The sequence below is a fragment of the Nicotiana tabacum genome, chromosome 17 (assembly GCF_000715075.1).
Source record: "Nicotiana tabacum cultivar K326 chromosome 17, ASM71507v2, whole genome shotgun sequence".
Classification (NCBI taxonomy): domain Eukaryota; kingdom Viridiplantae; phylum Streptophyta; class Magnoliopsida; order Solanales; family Solanaceae; genus Nicotiana; species Nicotiana tabacum.
Window position 1 is genome coordinate 83247747 of NC_134096.1, and position 7750 is coordinate 83255496.

Sequence of the window (7750 nt, forward strand, 5' to 3'; positions counted from 1 at the left end):
AGTTATGTCGCCGGAAAGTAGGGGGACTATCTGTATAGGGTAAAATATGATATGACACGTGGTCGTCCAAAGAGAGGACACGTGGAACCTAAGACGGGGATGGTCAAAGACCAAACGCAGCTATTCCACTTGTCACCGGAAAGGATAACATTCATAAAGGTGTGTTAAATGCTCTGCACCCGGTAGTATTTAATGGGGAATATTCTGCAGCATTAAGAGCGACGATCCGTTACAGAAAATTTGGCATTTATGTTCACTGTACATCTTCATCAATGACCTTCATAATTGACATTAAAGGAGGACACGATCCTATGACCTCCTTCCCTCCACATAGTTATAAATAGTGAGCTCAGTTATCATTGTAAGGGACACGAATTTTCTGGATAAACTGATACTACGTTCTATACAAAGCTTAATACAATCTTAAATTCTTGCTTTTTTATCTCATCATTGTTGTGCCCGGAGACCTTGTTCCCCGAACTATCATCTCTGTTGTTTCATCTATATTTCAAGGCTAAGTATTGTACATCTCTTCAATTATTGCATTATTTTAGGATCAAATTAGTTCGCTTATTTAGAAACCACGTATAAATTCAACCATACCGTTTTACAGGTAAACAACGCCTTGGACTGAATATATAGAGCGTGAACAATATAATACGGGCCAACATCGAATTGGGAAGAATTATGGTTTATTACCATATTAATGAAATAGACATTGTGCCTAACTTAAATCAAAAACTAGCTCAAAATGAGTATTAGCCTAACCATATTAAAGAGATCAGACATCCCATGTGGGAGTCTTCAATGTATGTTTATTACTCCTTTGGGAAATACTTCCTTTGGACTAATATTACTTCTTTGGGAATATTTTCACTACTTAAAATAATACACGTGTGAAAAGTTTCGAGGATGGAACCATGTGTTTTTCGGTGTCGATCTCTTTTTATATTCATATTCCTTTGAGTCTCCGAGTTCTTATTACTTACTACTATATATTTTTGAGCATCCCCTCGTTCCTTAGGTAGACCAGCTCCGTAAGGACTAAGGCTTCAATTTTGAAACCCATCTGAATCCGTGTCTTTTTCGTGTAGCACTATCAATTATTTTCGTTGCTCCCGAAGACAGTATAGTTATCAATTTAACTTAATAGTGCAAAGAATTAATACATTATTTGTGCATTTTAATTAACATATGTCTATCCTATTTTTCAGATTACAAATATCATTTATTGTCAATAAAGGTGTACAAAGATATTTAATAAACCGAATCAAACCGATAATCCGAGTCAAACCAAAAAAATAACTCGATTGTGGTTTGGTTTGATTTGGTTTGGTATTGAAAAAAAACCACGATCATAATTGGTTTGATTTGGTTTTAACTAAAAAAAAGTCTAACCGAAACCAAACCAACTTGATAGTACATTTATACATTTTTTTTAAATATTTTATACAATAAATATTTATTTTAATGTAATTTATAAATATTTCTTAATCTTTTTCACGGTTTTATTTTTTAACGTATTATTTCAAGTTTGGACGTAACATTTTTGAATGGTAAATAAATTTTATAGCCCATAAATGTAGTAACTCAAACAAAGTTCAAATCAATACTAATGCTAGCAAAAGAATTTCAATTCAACACTAGGAATGACAATAGTGTTGGATATCTATTTTTTAATTTTACATTGGTTTGCAATGAAAATACATAAATTAGTTTATCTTTTTTCTTTAGTGCTTAGTTATGTAATTAATAGTTCTTACTAGCTATACTTATTTTAGCTTGACCTATTGTATAGGGGTAAAATATACTATGACACGTGGCCACCCAAACGAGGGACACATGGAACCCAAGACTGGGGTATGACTAAGACCGAAGGCAACTGTTCCGTTTGTCACCAGAAAGAATAACGCTCATACAGATGTGATAAATACTCTTCACCCGGTAACATTTAATAGAGAATATTCTGTGGCATTAAGAACGATTACCCGTTACAGGGAATTTGATATTTATGTTCACCATTATATCTTCATCAATGACCCTCATAATTGACATTAAAAGAGGAGCACGATCCTAGGACCTCCTTCTCTAGACATAGCTATAAATAGTGAGTTCAGTTATCATTGTAAGGGACACGAATTTTCTGACAAACTTATGCTACATTCTATTCAAAGTTTAATACAATCTTATCTTCTTGCTTTTCGATTTCATTACTGTTGTGCCCGGAAACCCTATTCCCGGAACTGTTATTTCTGTTATTTCGTCTCCATCTAAAGGCTAAGTATTGCATAATCCTTCAATTATTTTATTATTTCAGGATAAAATTAATTCACTTATCTAGAAACCACGTATAAATTTATCTGTACCGTTTTACGGGTAAACAGTTTGACGCCCACCGTGGGGCCTAGACAGTCGTGCGATTAAATTGATCCTTGTATTTTTTACTAACGTGTTTTAATTATTTTATCTTATAAAAAATAATAAGAAATGGTAGATAACGCTGTTGACAACATATACAATCCAGAGATTCGAGGGGATCAACCTCATTTTGAGGACTCAATCAATGACACCCACAATGAAGGGAATGGCGCCACACCGGTGCATGACAGGCAATATCCTCGACATGTTCGGGGGATAACTCCCGATGATGCTGAGGAGGAACATGTCGTTGACGCGATAAGGGTCTTGCAAGATCAGCAAGCGATCATTCTAGACCACCTCACGCGATAGGATATAGTTATGATGGAGTTGAAGCGGGCATTGTTGGGGGCTTCGAATAATGCGAATAGACGAGATCTGATTCCTCCTGGTGCTCCCCCAAATCAAACAACACAGAGGGTCGACAACAATACTCCTAGGGGCGAAGTTAGCTCCGATGGGGCTGGGGGAGCGGATCCGGCCTAAATAACGAGAACGATCCTTTCAAGAATGAACTTTTACGGTTTATGAGGGAAGTGAATGCCCGTTTGGACCAAATCCCCGGTGCGCCACCAGTACTGAAAGGCCTGGAATCAAAGAAGTATACAAAATTGCCATACAAGCCAAGTGCGACACCAAAATTAATCCCAAAGCGGTTCAAAATGCCCGATGTGCCAAAGTACGACGGAACTTCAGACCCTCAAGAGCACCTTACCACCTACACAACAGCTATAAAAGGAAATGATTTAGTCCCTCACAAAATTGAATCTGTTTTGCTGAAGAAATTTGTAGAAACTCTTATGAGGGGAGCCTTGACGTGGTATTCATTGTTACCCGAGAACTCCATAGACTCCTTTGACATGCTCGCAGATTCTTTCATCAAGGCTCATGCCGAGGCCAGAAAAGTACAGTACCGAAAGGCTGACATATTCAGGATTGCGCAAGGAGAGTCTGAGTTACTACGAGAATTTGTTACCCGATTCCAGAATGAGAGAATGTTGCTCCCAGCTGTCCCGGATGAATAGGCGGCTGAAGGATTCACCAAGGGATTGAATCCGAGAAGTTCAGGCGCTTCCCAAAAATTGAAGGAAAGTCTGCTTGAGTTTCAAGCAACGACTTGGGCGGATGTACACAACCGGTACGAGTCAAAGATAAGGATCAAAGATGATGAGGTTGGTTTTCCATCGTCGACCAATGGACGAGAGAAGAATGGAGAAAAATCAAAGGATGATTATGACATGGATAGACGGACTTTGAGGGTCCGATTTTTTCCCTACGAACGGATCGAGGGACGCGGCAGAAGCTTGCGGACAGCAGACAAGTCCGCCATTGACAGAAGGACATATTGCGGTCAGAACAATAGATTAATGCAGGATAAAGAAGCGTCAGGGTCACGGGATCCTTCTTACCCCAAGTTGTCGGAATACAACTTCAATGTCAGTATAGTGGAGTTGGTCTCAGCCTTGAGAAACAATGAGGAAGCACGGTTCCCCAAACCAATGAGATCTGATCCTAGCAAGAGGGATCCCAACTTATGGTGCGAATACCACGGGATGAATGGCCACCAGACAAGGGACTGCCGACACCTCAGGGAAGAAATGGCAACATTATTGAAGAATGGTCACCTTAGAGAATTCTTGAGTGACCGAGCTAAGAACAATTATGGTTATAACCGGGACAATGCGGAACCCTCGAAAGAAGGAGAAGATCCCCCACGCCAAATGATCAACATGATCTTTGGAGGGAACGAGATCAACGGGGTCACCTTTTCGGTAGCAAATAAGACGAAAGTATCAATAACAAAGGCTCCAAGAAGACGATATCACTCTCACGGAGGAAGACGCAGATGGATTGCTGCTACCACACAATGATGCATTGGTAATTTCGTTAAATGTGCTAGATTTTAAGATTAAACGTGTTCTAGTGGATCTAGGAAGTTCGACTAATATCGTACAATGGAGAGTATTGCAACGAACTAAACTTACCGGAAGCATTATTCCGGCCGCAAAGCTCCTTGCTGGATTCAACCTCGCGAGCATGACAACCTAAGGAGAAATTTTATTACTCACAAATGCCGAAGGAGTAATAAAAATAACTCTCTTCGAAGTGGTAGATGGTGATATGGGATATAACATCATTTTGGGAAGGACATGGTTGCTCGAGATGAAAGCTGTACCATTAACATATCATCAATTGCTGAAGTTTCCAACACCCAAAGGAATTAAGTAGATAAGGGGTGATCAACCAGTGGCAAGGGAGATTAATGCAATTTCAGTCTCCAACAGCAAAGGGAAGGAACGCACTGCGTAGCAATTACAGGAACCGGTACCTGCTCCTGAACTATATGAAGTTAGCCCCGGGATAGAGGCGTCGAAATATTATCAGGTGCCGAGATATTTCTAGGTTCCAGAAGAGACGGATGCAACGAAATCCACAGCGGAAGAGCTTGAGCAAGTTGCATTGTTCGAAAAATTCCTAGAAAGAAAGTTCCACTTGGGGACAAGACTGCACCCGTAACTCAGGTCTGACTTTATTAAATTCCTTAAATCTAATGCCGATTGTTTTACATGGTCGCATGAGGACATGGAAGGTATCCCGATGGAGGTAGCCGTACACAAGTTAAGTTTGGACCCCACCATACCTCCTGTAAGATAAAATAAATGCCCTATTGCAGAAGCTGGGAATAAATTCGTGAAAGAAGAGGTAACCCGTTTACTTAATATCGGTTCAATTCGAGAGGTAAAATAACCAGACTGGTTAGCCAATATAGTAGTAGTTCCTAAAAAGAATAATAAATTTCGCATGTGTGCAGATTACAAAGATCTTAATAAGGCATGCCCAAAAGACTCGTTCCCACTGCCAAACATCGATCAAATAATTAATGCCATGGACGGACAAGAGTTAATGAGTTTCCTCGATGCTTATTCCGGGTACAACCAAATTAAGATGAACCGAGAGAATCAGGAAAAGACTTCATTTATAATGAATTTCGGTACATAGTGCTACAATGTGATGCCCTTCGGGTTGAAAAACGTCGAAGCCACTTATCAACTACTCATGAACAAGATGTCTGAAAATCAAATAGGAAAAACTATGGAAGTTTATATAGACGATATGCTCGTTAAATATTTGAATGTAGGTGATCACCTTAAACATTTACAAGAAACTTCTGATATCCTAAGGAAGCATAATATGAAACTTAACCCCGAGAAATGCGCGTTCGGTGTCAGCTCTGGTAAGTTTTTGGGATTTCTGGTATCGGAAAGGGGAATTAAGGTAAACCCCGATAAGATCAAGGCCATAGAAGATATCCCGAACCAACTCTCAAACATGAAGGAAGTCCAAACACTCACGGGAAAATTGGCAGCTTTAAGCAGGTTCATTTCCCGGTCATCAAAAAAATGTCATTGTTTCTTCGCACTGCTCAAAAAGAAAAATAATTTTGAATGGACCCCGGAGTGCCAGCAGGCTTTGAGGGATTTGAAAAAATAGTTGTCAAGCCCTCCATTGCTTTCAAGACCAAAAGAAACTCGCTACCCACATTTGGAGAAACTGGCCTTAGCTCTCGTAGTCGTTGCTCAGAAGTTGATGTCCTATTTCCAGTGCCACCTGATAGCCGTGGTGACCACTTTTTCTTTGTGGAATATCCTCCATAAACCTAAGCTCTGGGGTAGATTGGCCAAATGGGCCGTCAAAATAAGTGAGTTCCACATAGAATATGAACCAACGACTTCAATTAAGTCGCAAGTATTGGCTGACTTCATGGCCGATTTCAGTCCAGGATTACTGCCTCTGGCAATCAAGGAGGAAGTAATGGTATCGGAATCAGCATCAAGGGTTTGGACCTTATTGACAGACAGATCTTCCAACATAAAAGGGTCCAGGCTTGGTATAGTCTTAATCACGCTTTCAGGGTAAACCCTAAAGCAAGCCATTAGAACAGTTCCTTTAATTAACAATGAAGCCGAGTATGAAGCTTTGATTGCAGAGCACGAATTCGCCCGAGGACCTGACTCCGAGGTCATCGAAATAAAGTGTGACTCACAGTTGGTGGTAAATCAGGTATACGGAACCTTCGAAACCAAAGAAGAGCGCATGTAACAATATGTTGTAAAGGTACAGGCTTTGATGGAGCGATTTTAGGAGTGGTCGATTACTCATATTCCGAGGGAAGATAACGCAGAAGCAGATGCATTGGCTAACCTTTGATTATCGATGGGAATAAAGGAATCGGAATCCGGGACGGTAGTAGAACTGATGAACTCAGTCCTGGATACAGATGGTTACTATGAGGTAAATGCGACTAATTTGGTCTGGGACTGGAGAAATGAAATTATTGATTATCTCGAGCACGGGAAGCTACCCGAAGACCCTAAAGCATCTCGGGCGCTGCGCGCCAAAACAGCACGATATAGCTTCAAGAGAGGCCAATTGTATAGAAAATCTTTCCCAAGGCCCACTGGCCCGATGCTTAGGGGCATCCGAAGCTAAATATGTCATGAGAGAGGTTCACGAAGGGATATGCGGCAACCATTCGGGTGCAGATTCCTTAGTATTGAAGCTGGTGAGGGAAGAATATTATTGGCTCTGCATGGAACAAAATTCCAACGACTTAGTACGAAAATGTGATAAGTGCCAACTCTACGCACCACTGGTGTATCAACTGGTAGAACCCTTACATTCAGTTCTGTTCCCATGGCCGCTCATGAAATGGGGGATGGACATCATCGGCCACCACCGCCTGCTCCTGAAAAGGTAAGATTTATTTTAATTTTGACTGACTATTTTTCTAATTGGGTGGAAGCAGGTCCTTATCAGAAGATCGGCGAGCGCGAAGTGGTGGATTTCTTGTGGGGAAATATAATTCGTAGGTTCGGAATACCAAAAGAGATAGCATGAGATAATGGGCCGCAATTTATCGGTGCAAAAATTACAAAGTTCCTCGAAGATTTAAAAATAAAGAAGATTATATCTTCACCCTATCATCCGAGCGCAAATGGTCAAGAGGGGTCAACGAACAAAGTGATTATTCAAAATCTCAAGAAAAGGTTGGAAGCGGCAAAAGGTAATTGGCCCGAGAAATTACCCGGAGTTCTATGGGCATACCGAGCGGCGGCCAGATCGAGCACAGGAGAAACTCCATTTTCCCTTGTGTACGGTGCAGAAGTTTTAATCCCGGTAGAAGTAGGGGAACCCGCCTTGAGATATTTCCAAGCAGATGAAGAATCAAACAACGAAGCAATGTTAGTCAACTTAGAGCTACACGATGAGCGCAATGACTTGGTGCATATAAGAATGGCAGCCCAAAAGTAGAGAATGGAGCGGTATTATA